General features: G+C 31.0%; 1 pseudogene; it reads left to right on the top strand.

The window, feature by feature from the left end:
- Window positions 1–17,134, top strand: part of LOC135958504 (uncharacterized) — a 222,970-nt pseudogene that overhangs the window by 169,809 nt on the left and 36,027 nt on the right.

Here is a 17,134-nt window from a genome sequence, read left to right as displayed (position 1 = left end):
CTTCACTCTACCGAACAATACCCTTTTAACTACTTATCCTACCATAGTTCCTAGAATTTTATTAAAACGAAAGAAATCGTTTTGTTAATCTTTTTTATTGTACATACATACACATGTCTGCCAATCCAATATCCACGTCACTTTCCACGTATTCACCCATTACCATTTAATACAATATCATTCATCTCCATTTTAAACGAACAATGATAAATAGACATCTGTTTGAGGCAACAAAAAATTTTATAAGAAGAATAGAAAAATGAAATTGATAGAAATAATAGTAGTTGTATGGTTTGGAAGGATGCTACTTATACTCGATATCAATTTGCCTTTTAACATTGTTTTGTTCTATAAGAAATAACACCAATCGCATGATGTAACATGTTTTTGTAAGATTAAACACTCTTTTGGCAAATGTAGACAAAATATCAAACAGAAAAAAACATTTAGGAAAATTGATATGATTTGATTTGATGTTTTACTTTCGTTCTTAGAAAATTATAAGGAAAGTTTAAAAAGGATTATTTACTGTTTATTATGAGTAAAACTAAATTTAGTTTATGTATGTTAAGAGATACATGTGTTAAAGTCAAATTGCTGAGTATTCTGACCCAATTATTATTTTATTTGGAAGAGATCACTCAATTAGATTTGATTTTTAATAATAATACTAAGAAAAATTAAACAATTATTTATGATATAACAGCTACTGTACATAATATTATGTATTTGATGAATTATGGTTGTTTACATTCCAGCTTCTACATACTTTTTCTTTAATCATTTTGGCTTATCTCCTAAAACTCCCAGAGGCTTTGACGGAAATTGTGTCCGCAATCATCATACCGTTATTCCAGCACAGTGTCATCTACACTATGTGGCACCCAAAGATGGGGCCATTGTTCCTTGTACTGCACCAGTTTACCAAGAATTGAACGGCATGTGGGAGAACGTCATCCTCGTCGCAGGGTTCATATAATAATTGTATTATCAAGGTTGGTAAACCTTCCCTCAAGCGCTGCAATATTCAAATTTTCCGAACTCAACGTGAATGGAAGAAAAATAATATATTTCCTGACCAAAATACATTTTTAACATTAAATTCGAGGGTTGGAGAAAGGAACCCATTATTTCTTGTCCAGAATTCACGAAGTTTACTATTTATAAGCCAGAGTTCTTGGATTGCTGCCAATATAATATGCTTCTTCAAGAAATATACCAAGTAATGCGTTGAGGCCTCGGAGTTCTGTATTTTAATATGCATCACTCTCAGGTCATTTGGATTAACGATTCATCGCTGCATTTCTCTGGGGTCATATTTATTTGAATTTAATTTATCACGTACTTTATCACTCCTTGAGAGGAACATAGATGAAGAGATTATGAACCAATTCTGAACTAATTCTGATACAGAGAACTTCTCATTAATCATTGCCAAGTTCCTTGTTCTGACATTTTATTAGCGTTAATATAGCTTCATCCCCCAGAGTAGGTGGAACGATTTCCACATTGAATTTGTCACAGAGTTAAGGAACTCCTCAGATGCAGTTTGCGAAGAAACCGAAGGCCTTTTCATGACCACACCGATGACCCTGACACCCTTCAGATATTTTGCACCATCGTATGCAGTGAAGTAACCACTATATGTGAGTTCATAAGTTAACGTCCCATCAGCAGTCTTCGCCATTTTGCCTAAGACACATCATTGCCGCTTAATACTCGGTATGCTTGCAAAAGCTTTGGTAGCTTTTGCAGTAACTCGAGTAGAGGAAGATGTAAGCAGCTCTCAATACTTTGTCCACACTAGCTATTATAGGTTCCAAAATGGACTTGAATGAAGGAAACGGTTTCTATCGTAGATTTGGGCCATAGTTCGCCAACTCCTCAGATGCAGTTTGTGAGGAAACCTAAGGCCTTATCTTTACCATATCCAATGACTTTTACACCCTTCAAAGTGGAACCATCATCACTGCATGTAAGTTTGTCAATCATCGTCAGCAAGATCTTCCAAGGAAGCCATCTTTCCGTCGTCATTTTATTTCAGGTTGACTACCATCAATGGCTACTTGTATCTAAGCTAGTGATGACATGCTAGTGAAGGTTTCAATAGCTCATCCTCAGACTCATGCGTTTCACTCTATTGTAGCCGCTTGATACTCGGTAAGCTTGCAGAACCGTTGGTAGCGGTTGCGAAAACAATAATAGAGGGAGATGATAAAAGTTCTTTTTGTAGATTGATCTCAGACTTCGTCCTGCTGCATTGAACATCTTTAATACCTATATGATCTCTTTAAAGTTGGATTGTGTTCGGTAAATAGCTGGTACGTAGTTAGCCGTGTTAATTTTCTTGCTCTGTTTTGTTCAAAGACGCTGGTATTTATTTTCTTTCTTCCACAACAGTATTATTGAGCATAGGCCCATACTTCTAAATGCGTTAGACATATTTACACTTCAATCTCTTTTATCGTAGTCAAAGTCGTCGCATCTCTTAATTCTAAAGACCTGTAGTACAACAGAGAGTGCTTGTAGCCCGAAACCCTCTTCCGTTCACCCTGTTGTTGTTTAGGGTTGTCTAACTAGCTCAAAACCATTGAAAAAGCCGAGCAAGATATCGTCAGTCGATTGATTTATACTGCGTATCATGGCGTTCCTGACGGTCAGTACATCATAAAGAAGACAAATCAGTACGGCTCGTAATGAAAACAATGTATGAACTTCTAAATAAGATTTGCCTTCAAATTCAGATTGGAACTACCATCATACTTTTATAGAGTGACTTGTAATCTTGATTTCCTGTCGAATAACTACAGAACGTTTCAGTTTACGTTAACATCTAGTGGACACGGAAAGAAATTTTTAGCTGTTTAAGCAGAGTTCACACGATTGAAGCAGCAATTTCCAGCAACTTTTGAACAACTTGGTGTTGTGGAAGTCCAGATGACCAATTCGCCACCTCTGACTACCATTAATCGTTTGAGAATTTGATACTAGATGTATTGTATACCCGTTTAATATAGTCTTCGGCTGGAGTTCTGATTATATTGTTTCAAAGATAAAACTATCATATACTGAATCAAATGATTTCACAACATCTAGGAACGCTTTATGACAAAAATAATATTTTTGATGATCTTCACTAAGCAGTAGGTTTTCATTGAAACCATAAATATGTCGGTATCGCTATTTAATTCAGAAGAAAGTAGGAACATTTTTTAAAACCTCTTCAAACGGAATAAGAACATATTTGGTCGCAGTGTTCATAACACACATCCGGAAATCTGTTATTATTTTTAAGTAGATACTTTTGATAAAAATGTTAATGAGCTTCTCATTAAATTTTGAATTTTAATAAAATTGAACAAAATAATCTACAAATAGTTCAAGGTGTTAACAGTTAAATGACAAAGTAAAAATATTTACCTTTACTAGTAGAACAAAATCAATGTACCTACCCATCATGATTTTTGTTTTATCGCACTAAAGAGCAAATGTTTTCCTAAAAGTAAAAGTGATTTAGTTATTTAAAGATTAAAAAGTTATTGGTCACGTTACAAATGTGTGTGTATTGATTACAGAAACCTTCTTAAGGTGTGTTGTTCATATGTATAAGTACCCTGCAGACTTAAAGGTATCTTTTACTCAGAAACTAACTACTAATAGTTCAATAAGTTAGAACTGATGCTAACTTAATGCACAATTAGTAGTTACTTTCTAAATGTAAAATTATTGAGCAACGTTCACCAGATAAAATTTCTAGATTTTCATATATGTACATTAAATGGGTGAAATCAAACCGCTGATATTAATCTGTGAATATATTACATTGTAAGCCTACAAAGTAGGTTGCTAACACTTATCTAAGAGAAACTAGTTTCCTAGTTTGCAGAGTACATTCGGGTAAAATATTTACACACATAAAACCTAAAGCTATTTACATATAAAATACCTATAGAGATATACTTACACTCATGAATTTATACCCACACAATAGACCAAATTAATATGGATATTTTCGATGTGTTTGAGTGAGTGTATTAGGGTGGTCCTTATTTTGCACTTTTTGGCTTTATGATGCTCCTAAGATCTAAAATTGTTTTTATTGGTTTGAGTCAAAGTATCAATATTTTCCAAAAAAAATATATATTGAAGTGTTTAATGAAGTAACTCTGTAAGCAACTCTATTTCAAAAATAGATTTCATGCGTTACTCTAAAAAGATTTCTAACATCTATATATATATAAAAGAGAGAGAAAGAGATGTGTCTGACCGATTCAACATATTCCAGTCCAAAATCCAAAAGGTAGAGACATGAAATTTCGACTATAGGTTCCCCTCTCCCTATGCAGATATCCTAAATCAACCAACCAGTAAATAAATTTTATATCGTATTATTTACTTATCAAAGAATTCAAGGGTGGGTCAAATAGTTTGTGTTTGACAGCTATGGACTGTGTTTGACAGCTATGGGAGCTCTGCACCATCAACTTCAATGGTAAAAGATATGGTTTACTGAATATCGCTGTGGTCATACAGGCACGGAAAATGTCTAACGTTCCGGACTCCCAGTTGATGTCTCTATACACGAAACAATTGCAAGACATCGCGGTGGAGTGTTGGTCGATCGGAGATTGAAAGTGCGAGAGAAGCCATAGGCATCTCATATGATATGAGAAAGCTTTCCGCAAGATGGCTGCAGCGTTAGCTCACAATCGGGAGCACAAAGGGTACACACATGTGTTTACATTGCGAAAATCCACGAATTATACTATGAAATTTTCTTTTTCAGAGTCTCTGGCTGGAATCGAACTCTCAGATTAATAGTTCAGCACACTATCGACTGGTCTATCGGGACACCCTTTTTTTCCACGCAAATCTTTTTTGGAGTTGATAAAAAAATTGGAGAAACTTTGTATAAAGAGCCTAGAGCTCAAAAGAGACTATGTTGGAAAATAACTCACTTTTGACCCACCCTCAGCACTTTTGGGAAAATCAAACCTAGTTAGCCAATATTTATAAAAATTTCAAAATTTGTTCGTTCCTATAGAAATGCAAATGTTAAAATATATTTTGTCGTCAAAAATTACCGAAATGGAATATTTAGATATTTCAAGAGGGAAATGTGAAGCTTTGTACAAGATTTTACTTTTCGAATCTATTTTTTAATAATAAATTCCAGATTGTTTCCTTTGGTATCAACTTGACGTGTTCGGGTTCTATGATATTATTAAAACTTTTATATCTGGTATATTTAACATATTGACTGCCAAGGCACTTTCAGCAAATAAGATGCTGGGGGCCACAGAATTTCCTTGGCGTAATCTCTTTCAAAACGTCAATATTGGAATTTAGGCTACTGTCAGTAATATTTACTGCTTAGAAACAGTTTTCTTTTTATAAATAAGAGGGTCTTACGAAATGGCGAAAAGGAATTTTTTATGGGATACTGAGTTGGAAAAAATACTCAGTACAAGTTCAGAAAATGATGAAGAATGTTAAGATTACAGTTTTGATGAGGAACTTCCAGACAACATCGAAAAAATTCTTAAAATCCAGCACTATTGTCTGACATGGCTAGAGAGAATAAAAATCGTATCGAACATATGTGTCCGACGTGGCAGTCAATGTGTTAAGGGCATTGTCATCACACTTGGAGGTGATGTGTACTGGCCACCGAGATCTTACGATTTGACCATCCAGGCGAAGCCGGTGCGTACATTTTCATTATGTTATATTCCATACATAATGTCATCGATAGGCCTTTCAAACGAATAAAAAATGTCGATGATATCTGACTATGTTTTATTTAAATTTAAAGATAGGAAGGGCATAATGAAAGATGCTTTAGGTAATTTTAGACCTTGGGATTATCTAAAATCTAAAACCATCGAAATAGGGGCCACCCTAGTGTGCTTGTGTATACGTTTATAAGGATAAAGGTGGATGTGTAGATATGCCGTATATTTCCAAATCATTACATAACATATTCTAAGATTTTAATATTGTTACAATTATTGCAAATCATTTAACACAATAGACTCTTTACGATTATTAGGTAAGGGAATTTAAACCGATAAAGAGTTAGATTATAGTTTGATATACTAGAACATTTTATAATGTTATAGATTGTATTCTAGTTTCTCTGTTGAATAGCAATACGATTTTCAGAACTATAGCAAATCAATGATACGAATAGCATGTGAAAATAAGGGCTGCATAGAACTAAGCCCATAGAGAATCAGAATCTTTTTTATAATTTAGTGTCTCTATGTCTTTTATTTCAGGTTCTCTAAGGCGTTTTACCCTTAGCAGGATATCTAAAACAAGTGACATAATACTTATATCTCTATCTGATATTTACTCCATCAAAATATATCATTCACTTAAAATCTTTTAAACCATAATAGACATTAAATAATCACATTTTAATCACCACAAATTTAAATTTAGCTAAACAACCTAATGAAGAGATTAAATCGCTTCGCTAATCATTCCACAAATAAAATAAATTTTTAATTGTTTAGAATTCTTGTGTTTATCTTTTTTTAATATTTTTTTTGTTGTTATTCAGCTGAGTCAGCAACAATTCTTAAGGAAACAAACATCAAAAATTTCTCTAATGAAAACTCAAATTTGTAGAAAACAATCTCAGTAGAATTATCTAAAGCATGTACATTAGACTTGTGTCCTTTTAAAGGAGAAACAAAAATTATTGATTTTTCCATCAAATACAGAATAAGGTTTTTTTTCATCAAATAAAAATTCGGTTCAGAATTGGTGATTCTGACACGGAATACAAAACCAAAAAAATTAGAAGACCAACAACTGGAGGCATTACTCAATGAAGATTGTCATAAAACTCAACAAGAGCTTCCAAAATCATTGGAAGCAGAAGATTCATCAGAAAGCTGGGAAATGGGGTTCAAAGACGTTCAATCCGAAAATCATTTTTGCACCAAATCGTTAAATGGATCTATTACGATAACCCGAAGCATTAGCAATCGTACGTGAAGCTTGTAATTGCTCAATGTATGGCAGTTAATAACTGTTCAATACTGCATTTATTGCATTCACTCTCAGTAAAAATATGAAAGAGGTAAATGCTTTCCTTCATATTCCAGCTTTGAGTTTAAATTTTGGGCCATATTAATGTTTATAAAAAAACCTTTATTTGAGTGTGTTTACTCATAAAATGTTTAAGTGTAGGTTGTGTTTCTATGTAATATTTTGCTGTTATTCTTACTTGTATATAAATATTTCTATGTAGCTTTAGCTGTAGTTGTAAGTTGCACGTGTTTAGATATTTTAGGGAACATGTAGTGGCACTTATACTCATGTACATACAATTTACCATGTAGTTAACAACAATAACAAGAAAACACAAACAAATAAACAAACAAACGACAGCAGCAACATCATAACTTTGTTTTGCAACAGTTTTGTAACATGTTACATCTGAAATGTACAATCAAGCTGTTTCTAAGCAACTTTGAACTTTAAAATATCATAAAAACAATGGAAAATAAACTGAAAAATCAAAATCTTCGCCATTTGCTGAGGGCTTAAAAACTTAATTAAAGCTTATGAATTTTTATTTTTTTAAGGCACTAAACTTTAGCAATTGTTTGAATTTGAGTTTTAGCTGGCGGGATTAAAGAAAGAAGAAATTTCAAACAAATCATAATTGACTGCGAAATTTATGTAAAAAGAACTTAGTTTAATTGTTATAAATATTATTTCATTAATTTAAAAATAAAAACAGTTTAAATTAAGTTAAAAAGTTATTATTTACTCGTTTAAACAAATAATTTTGCAAGAAATTTATTTTCACTTTGAAAATGATGTCGCTCCATTAAGAAAAATATATTTTTTGGAACAACTTTGCAAATCGAAAATCAAATGAAGATTTATCAATTGTCATTGCAAATACTAAGCAAATAGGAAACTGCAATCGATTAAAATCAAATGACATTTCCGAAGTTATAATTCCCAGTTATAAAGGTCGCTCCGATTAGACTGACACACATTGCCTTTTATAAATATAAGGGTTTCAAATGTACACAAATTTTAACATTTACTTAATATTGTTGGTAGTCCGCGCACTTCTGTACTAGAAATTAATATGGATAGCTGCTATAGCTTTCCCTCTGTGGCTTCTACTCCAATTTTGGCCTCATATATTTATACAAATGGTGGTATTGCTCATGCAAAATTTGAGGACTATAGCTTTTATAGTTTCCAAAATATTTGATATTTAAAATTAACTTTGTATGGGAGGTACCACGCCCACTTGAAAATTCAAAACAAAAAGTATTCTATTTTCAATATACAGTCAAAATTTCAAGCAAATCTGGTTAGCCGTTTAGCCGTCTATAGACTTCAAACCAATAAATATACATACATATAAACCAGCGAGCTGCAGTGAGCTCTCAAATGAGCTCTCTTGTTTTTATTTTCACATATTGTATAAAAACAGTCAGTCTCGCATGAGCATTGATAGAAGCAGGTTGTGTTACGCTTTTATGTTTATTTATTTCATTATTTCAACTATTTGTTTTTGTTTTTGCCAGAGAATAATTCTCAACTCATACAACTACAATATCTAAAAACTGTAGTGGTGTGAGTTTGCATTTCGCTGATATAAACACACATTCACTTCTATATATATAGACTTATAACTCATATTTGACAGTACGTATGAGAGATATTTATTACAATATTAAGTATACGTGTACCTATGTACATCGAATTTTCGATAGCATTTGGCATGAAGAAAAAAATTTCCGCTACGACAAAAAAAATATTTTCGACGCTGAAAAAGTCAAAAATTTTAAATAAAAATTTTTTGACATATTTTTTCCAAAATCAAAAACTTTTTTGACTTTTTTTTAAAAAATTATCACTTTTTTCTCATAAGAAAGCTTAGGTCTATTCCCTTAAGATTTTTTTTTGTCGCTTTGTGCGTTGCGAATGGGATATTCAAAAGAGACCATTTCAAAAAAAAAAAAAAAAGTTTTTGATTTTGCAAAAAAAAAAAGCTTTACTTTGTGAAAAAAGTGCTCATTTCTTAAAAAAAAATTCAAAAAAGTTTTTGGATTTGGAAAAAAAATTTAAAAATGTTACATATTTTTTTTTATATTTGTGATAAGTAATAGGTAATAAGCTACATGGTAATAAGTTACATGAATGGGAAAAACACCTGTTTGTATGACCAACTGTAACTCAGAGAGTTCTTAGCCGATCTTATTGAAGAATTGTGTCTGAAATACTATCCAACAGAGCTGTAAATCAATCATGAATTTTTGAATTAATTCGCGAATCATTCACACAAAAAAATTAATTGAATGAAATTTGAGTCAATTCAAATGAATTGCAATTCATTTGCAATTCATTTGAATTGAATTGATTTTGAATAAATCAAAACGAATTAGAAAAAAGAATTAGCAATTCATTTCTAACTCATTTGTATTGATTTTGTAAGTCAATCGTTTTGTCATTTTTTTATTCAACTAATTTTTTATGTAAAAACAGCAGGCATTAATCTCGTTTTGTTTATAACCTAATATAGCCCAAAGACAAAAAATTCTTAGATTTAAACTTTAACAATCATGTTTTGTTTAAATAATCTCATATTTGTATATTGTGGAAAATTTTTTTTTGAACAATTTGTCTCAAATGGTGATGAGTCGATGGATCCTACATATTCTGTTCCACAAATAACGTGAAAACGATTTTTGATGATATAATTGAAGACGGACCATCTTCCTTTAAAATCTCGCGCGTTTTTCTTGCAGACCTGACGGATAGCAGCACACTATTGAAATCAACATCGTCAGAATCTACTAAATGCTCGAATAGGAGTTTGCTTTTTGAACAATTTGTGTACATTTTGGTAGGAGAAATTTGTCATTCCCCCTAGAGATCTGCTCTTGAATTTGATTGATTGCAACTCATTCTTGATTTCATTTATTTGAATTGCTAATTCTTTTTGCTAATTCATCTGAGTTAATTCAAAATCAATTCAATTCAAATGAATTGTAAATGAACTGCAATTCATTTCTGCCTAATTCGTTTCAATTGATTAAAATTTCGTTCAATTTATTTTTGTTGTAAATTGAATTAAATCAAAATTTAGCTAATTCATAATGGATTAAAACCAAAAAAGAATGATTCATTAACGGCTCCACTATAGGACTAACCTTGGTGCAAACCCCTTTTATACCCTACACTACCATAGGCGGAAAAGTATATTGCGTATGTGGTGATATTTTTAACGGTCAAACATATTATTCTAACCCCCACCTTAACAACTCATAATCACTTTTGATGATTTAACGATGTCCTTGCGTACTTCTGGCAGTCTATGTAAACCCTGTACAGGTCGACACTTTTAATCTGTTTCGATATGATTTGATACATTCGTTTACGTCGGTCCAAAGACGAAGTCTATTGAAACAGTTTTAAATCCATCCATTATATCACCTAGCCTCCATACAAATATCCTCTAATACCAAATATTTAATTTATCAACCACTAACTTTTCTCATTTAAAATCAATTTTGTACTCCAGCTTTGATAGTTTGCATATAAAACCAAACAAAGAATACCTCAATCTACATTATTTTCATTCAATAAACATTCTGTACTCACTTCAATCAAAGTACAGGATAATGAAATGCCAGCATCAGCGAAATTATTCCGTGATTGTACAAACTCCATTAACAACATTTTGCCTTTAAGATATGGGAACGGGAAAACACATGGAAAATCTGTTGAGCAATGGCAGACACCTGTTCAATTTATTTTTAAGGAACATTTCAACCAAGGAAAAATAATTAAAAAAAATAATGTAGAAAAAAGCAAATTTTTACATTGGTCAATGAGTTTGATACATTTTTAATCAATAACCCTGTTGATCTTTGGTTTTTTTATGATTTTTTTCAAACATTTATTTTTACAAGTTGTACAGCTGCTGATTTATTTACAAAATTTAAATATGTTAGCATAAGTAGCCAGCGGGGAAAATGTTAGGGCTTCACTTTGTAGGCCTTTTAAGAGACCTGCCTTCTCTCAGAAGTTGTTCTAGAAAAACTTAGCTTTTCCTTCTTAAAATGCTGAAGTGCATTGCAAAACTAAGTCTAACAAACATTTATTCAAACAAGAATGGTTTCGCAATTCTTCCTCACTATAATTAAATTTTCTTTATTATAAAAATTGTCTAAAAAAATTTAATCTTTTATAAAATGTTATGTTTTGAAGTTCACCTGAAGTAGTTTTTTATATAAGGGGCTTCCAATAAGGACTTTCCAACTTTGACAGTTGATACCATCAATATTGTTGAAACCACATCTGTCTAATTCGCTGACCATCACTGTCATCGGCGAACGCTATAAATATATGATTACCAAATTATTTTGGCCAGAATTGGATGATATGATATTAAAAAGATTATGGAATGCGGCTGAGGGTCCTTGTGTCAGCAAAATAAGGCCCTTAGGAAATCCTTTTTACTGTATCATTTTCCCGCTGGGTACATATGTAAATAAGTATGTATTAGTTTGTTGTAGTCTATGAAATAGAGTGGTAATACTGTTTATATTGATGCATGTTGCTAGCTGCAACACTGATGGTTATTGATGTTTCTGCTACTATTGCTACTCATACAACACGGTACTACATCGTCAACATCAGCCACATCAAATACAACTCCATACTTGCAAGAACAAGAACATCATCATTATAACGTTTGTTTGACTGGAATGATCCAAAATCACATGCTGTTTTCAATGTTTTTTGTGTTGAAACGTGTACGGAATTGCTGACAGTTTCTATATTCGTGAGTGGAATACACATATAAAATTTATTTTGCTGAAAAAAATCTTATAAACTCTAACATCCACTTATATATACTTATAGAAATAGAATATTTTCTAACATACGTAAATTAGAGTGACCCTGTAATTTTTTTATATATACAAAACTATAGTTAAATATGAAATTTTGTCTTTCTATCATGATTGCAACTATTAAGGGTTAATTTTAATTTTTGTGCTGCTATTATAAATACTAGACATCATGTTATACTTTTCTTGAGTTTCATCAAAATCGGACCAAAAATATATAACATTTCGCTATTTTTCCTTGAGAAATTCCAAATATTGAAAATTTTTACCTTTGACCTTTTTCGATTTTAGTAAAACTTTCAGACTATATTTAAAATTACATGGACTATAATATTCTGAATAGCTTTTACTTAAAAATCATAACAGTAAGGAAATTCGGCTCATTCGCCAAAATATGGCCAAAAAATTAGTTTTTCTCGAAAATCGCAAAATTTAAATCGCAGGTACGGAAAAACTATAGGAGGTATTGACATAATTTTTTCACATTTCTATTCCCCATTATGTTGGCAATAAATCCCCAAGTGATGATCAACAAATTCTGAAATTTGTTTAACAAAATTTTTAAAAATTTTAAATTGGAGTTTTGAAACTGCCGTTAAAACAAATAATTTTTTTTGGTCATACCTCCGAATTTATACAAAAACTGAAAAAATTGCATTTTTTCCCCTTGTAAATGCACCACAAAACTAAATAGCAAGTCGGCACGGGTTGCAATCATGATAGAAAGACAAAATTTCATATTTAACTATAGTTTTATATATATACAAAAATTAGAGGGTATGCGTTCCGAAATTCCAAAAAAAAAACAATTTTTGGGACACTCTAACGTACATAGATAGTACCATACCTGAAAGGTATCTACTGGATTTAGAGTGTTACACAGAATAATTCGTACCTAAAATAATTCCAAAAATTTTAAATGTAAAAATATAATTTTTTTTAATTCTTTTGGATTTTGAAGAAACAAAATTGAAGTTCCTTATTATAGGCCACACAGATGATATTTGATAATATTTATTAAGAGCAAAATATGCGACTTCATGAAAAAATATGTTTACCAAGAAATTTAAAAAATAAATTAATTTTGGGACGAAACGAGAAACTAAATTAATTTTTGAACCTTTGTTAGCTTTTATATATATACTAGCTTAAACCGGTGTGCTTCGATACCAATGTAGTAGTAAAAAAATGTGAAAGAATTTTGTTAGTTTTTAATTGTATGCCTTGGTTTTGCCATTGAAAATATACAAAATATCTTATAATTTAAAAAATGGTTGATACTTTTCTTAAGACTTTCGTTCCGCTATAATTTCGTATGTTTTTACAGTATAGAAGTTACGATTCAGTCTTTTTTATTTAAACTACTTACAATGAAAGGAAAGTAATTTATAAAAAGTAAGAAGATTCCAGCTACAACAGTTCTTTAGATTTTAGAAAACAAATTTGTATTTACTTTGTATATTCAGATACCACCCATTTGCGTTTAGTTGTTCTCAACTACGTACAATAGTAACACAATAACTCACCGATATGTTAGTAATCTCACTATTACAGAAATAATAGATACAATTTTGGAAATAATAGATAAAAGTTTGGAACGAATGAGTTTTGCAACAAAATTTCGAAACAAACGAGGTTTGCTACAAACCATATATCATCGAATGAGTTTTACAGCCCCCAATGAATTTTTATTATTCTACTTTTTTATATTTTGATATTTACTTTAAATTATTAAAGTTATGGTAGCAGTAGTAAAACAGTAATTAAAGTACATTTTTAAAAGTTTTAGAAAAGAAATATACCTACGAATTTTTAAACTTATAAGGTGAAATCTTGAATTCACCATATTCTTCATTAATTTTCTCCATATCATTGTCAATGTTATTTCTATTATCCATAACATAGCACAAAATTGCAGGACATTATTGCTTATCCTACTTGTCCTAAAGTGGTTTGATAAAAGGGTTTAACATCTTTTTTCTTTTAATTTGTAATTTCCACACTGATGGGAAGCAGTACTGGATCAGTTTTATTAATTGTCTTTTCCAGAAAGGTTTAAGGGTGCTGTAATGAATTAAGCGAGGTTTGGTATTTGGTGTTTGATTAATAAATCAGACTTTATTTAAATTTTCTATTGCTTATATACTAACAATGAAAATATAGCTTAGCCTAGAATTGAGTAACTTTGTAAAGTCACTCAATTGTTTAAACTTACAAATATTCTTAAAAATGTACATATTTCTATTTAGCCCTTTGACACTTGTAACAGGTTCTCAGAATTTTTGGAAAGTCCTATTAAAAAGTAAAATTAAATTCCGCATATTTAGGCTAAATCTTACTAATGATTTATTAAAAACTTATTGATGATCTTACCAAATGTTAAATTGAATTCGAATATACCTTCCTTCAATAAATTTGACTTCATTAGTGTGTTTTGTTCTTAAAATTTTAATTTATTAATCATTTCGTTAGCTTTTCAGAATTATTACAGAAGAGACAAAACACGTTTTCAAAACCATTATTTGAAATAGTTATGCAATCCGATAGTGGAGTTTTTTTATAATAACAAATAATCACAGCTAAGAGGAAGTGCGTTTACATCTTATACGTCCTTTTTTGGGACTTGGAACATTTTCTCTTTCATATCAGAAAGTAGTGGTGAAAATAAATTTCAAAGTTATCAAATATTAAACTCAAAACGTGGTTTACTTTTTTTTGTTTGAAGTTTAATGAATAAACCAATAATTAAAACAAGTATTATATATTTAGTAACATATTTATACTCAATTCCATTTGACTCAGATAATAATTTTGCAATTTTTACAAAATAAATGGACTTAAACCTTTTGTATATTTATAGTTATTCAATATTAACCATTCCTGACTACTAAAAATTACAAAATTTAAAGCAGTTTATATTTTATTGGACATTTTATGTTTTCTACATATATATGACGGTTAACCGATTTTTGCGATGTCGGTTAACCGAAAAACCGGTTTTTTAAAAAAGGCTAATTTTCGGTTAACCGACAAACCGGTTTATTAAAAAGTACGTTTTTTATAAACACTATTCCAATCATATATATGAACCTCGCCCAGTAGGAAAACTACAGTAATTAAAATCTTAATAATTTTGAGATTAGCATACCTCAAATCAATTTACCTTTTGCAAATTTTTTTTCATTATCAGTACATTGCCAGATCTGACAACATCATAGGATCTAACAACTGCTTATTATTGTATGGAGATTAAAAAATGAGATTCGTTGGGTCCTAAAGTAACGGTAGTTTTCCTATAACCAAAATTTTCAATGAAAAGTCCTATCTGTTCCAAATAGGGTAAAAGTTGCAATAAATCAACTATACGTCACGCGAAATATTGCAGGTACAAATCCAATCTGGGTCAAAATAAAATGACTTGACCCAGTATATTTTACAAATTTGTTTTATAAACTAACGGTTACACTATGCACTGAATTTTGTATTATATATGTGTGAACACTTACCTATACACCATACGTATATAAATATACATTTATATGTACATGGAAAGTTAACCTGTTTTTGTGGCTTACCACACTTTGTCACGCATCACTTCATAAGTTGAAGTAGATTTGAAAAGTTAGTTTACATTGTTTTGGTAGCTGTATAAATATATATAGATATCTATACATACATACCAAAATATCTAAACACAGATATATACGTATGTACATTCTCACCACTGATATTTTTTTGTTATTTTTATTTGTGTATGAGTTTGCACTGTGGTTATTTACAACAAATATTGGCTATGCTAACCCAAAGTTTATGCACACATACATTTGTAATACAACAACAATACTCACACTCATACATATATGAATTTGATTATCCTTGTATTAAATATACTAATACATACATCTATGAGGGCAGACTGAGAAGTACTATTATTAAAGCAACTAGTACAGATTTACAAAATATAACAATTTCTGTAGCAAAATTTGATACACTGCAGTTCCTCTTACTTTTAAATTTGACATATTTTCATAACGTATGTTGAAAGCTTGATTTCTCTTTTACGTATACTTTAAATTTCATACTCAACAGACTCTTTATCATCTAAAGATGTGCAAAATTCCGTTTATTCATATCTGCAAATTTAACACTAGTCTATTAACATAATTTCTGAAACAAATTTTCCAATTGCCCTCATAAATTTTTCATCATCTAGAAAATACAATAATACCATAACCAATAATTTACAAGTTATATTCGTATGTAGATATAAATTTTTGGTTAAATTGGTTGCAAAAACAGCACAACAACAAAAAAAGCTTGTTATTGTCTTCACCTGTTACCTTTCGCAAACAACCAACATTGTGGTCTGAATCATTTTACCCACACTTCATATGGCCGTATCATGTATATACTAGACACATCTTCACATCACGCAGATCGTCATCAAGAGGAAGTATTTATATTTATACGAACATACACATGCACGTACGTACCGCATAAATAGCCAGCAGTTAATGTAACCCTTATAGACAATAATTTTCACTAATGTTCTATCACTTGGGTGACTCCAATTTATATACTTGGGTCATTTGACACGTATGTGCTCTTTGTAGTGCAGAGAGAATACAATTGGTTACTTTATACATCCCAGGTAATCTTGCGTGAATACAATTGTCACTTAAGTGTTTGTATAAATTGTGTTGATATAATTCTCATACAGTTTATTGTTATTTAAGCTTAAGTATACTCATATACCATGTAACATAGCGTGAAGTAAATAGTAATTTTAGTGTCTCTGAGTAACCTATAGTGAAGTCACTTTAAACGTTTATTTTGTACTGTAGTTTAGATAGTAGTGCAATCTAGTGGAGAGTTGTTGGAGGAAGGATTGTTTACAAGCTATCGCTTATTGGACTGTCTGTGATATGTTTTTTTAGATGACTTGTGGTCAATTAGCACCCGTACATGTTAAAATAACTAGTTATATAGTTGATGAAGTAATCAGTCAGGTAGCTAGTAAAGTGACTGATGCTATGTAACCGGTATGTGAATCCAATGGGTTGACTTCTTTGGACCAGCTATGGGCCAGTCTCATTGTAATCAATGAGACTGTCAACTGACCCCCTGCTTAGGACATGCCTATGTTAAAATAATCACGTCGCTATTGAAGTAACTGTCTCCTAGAACTGTTGGGATGTTCTTGCATACAGATAAACACACTCACGTATATATGT

This window comes from Calliphora vicina, chromosome 4 (assembly GCF_958450345.1).
Source record: "Calliphora vicina chromosome 4, idCalVici1.1, whole genome shotgun sequence".
NCBI lineage: Eukaryota > Metazoa > Arthropoda > Insecta > Diptera > Calliphoridae > Calliphora > Calliphora vicina.
This window is presented reverse-complemented; position numbering and strand designations above follow the sequence as displayed.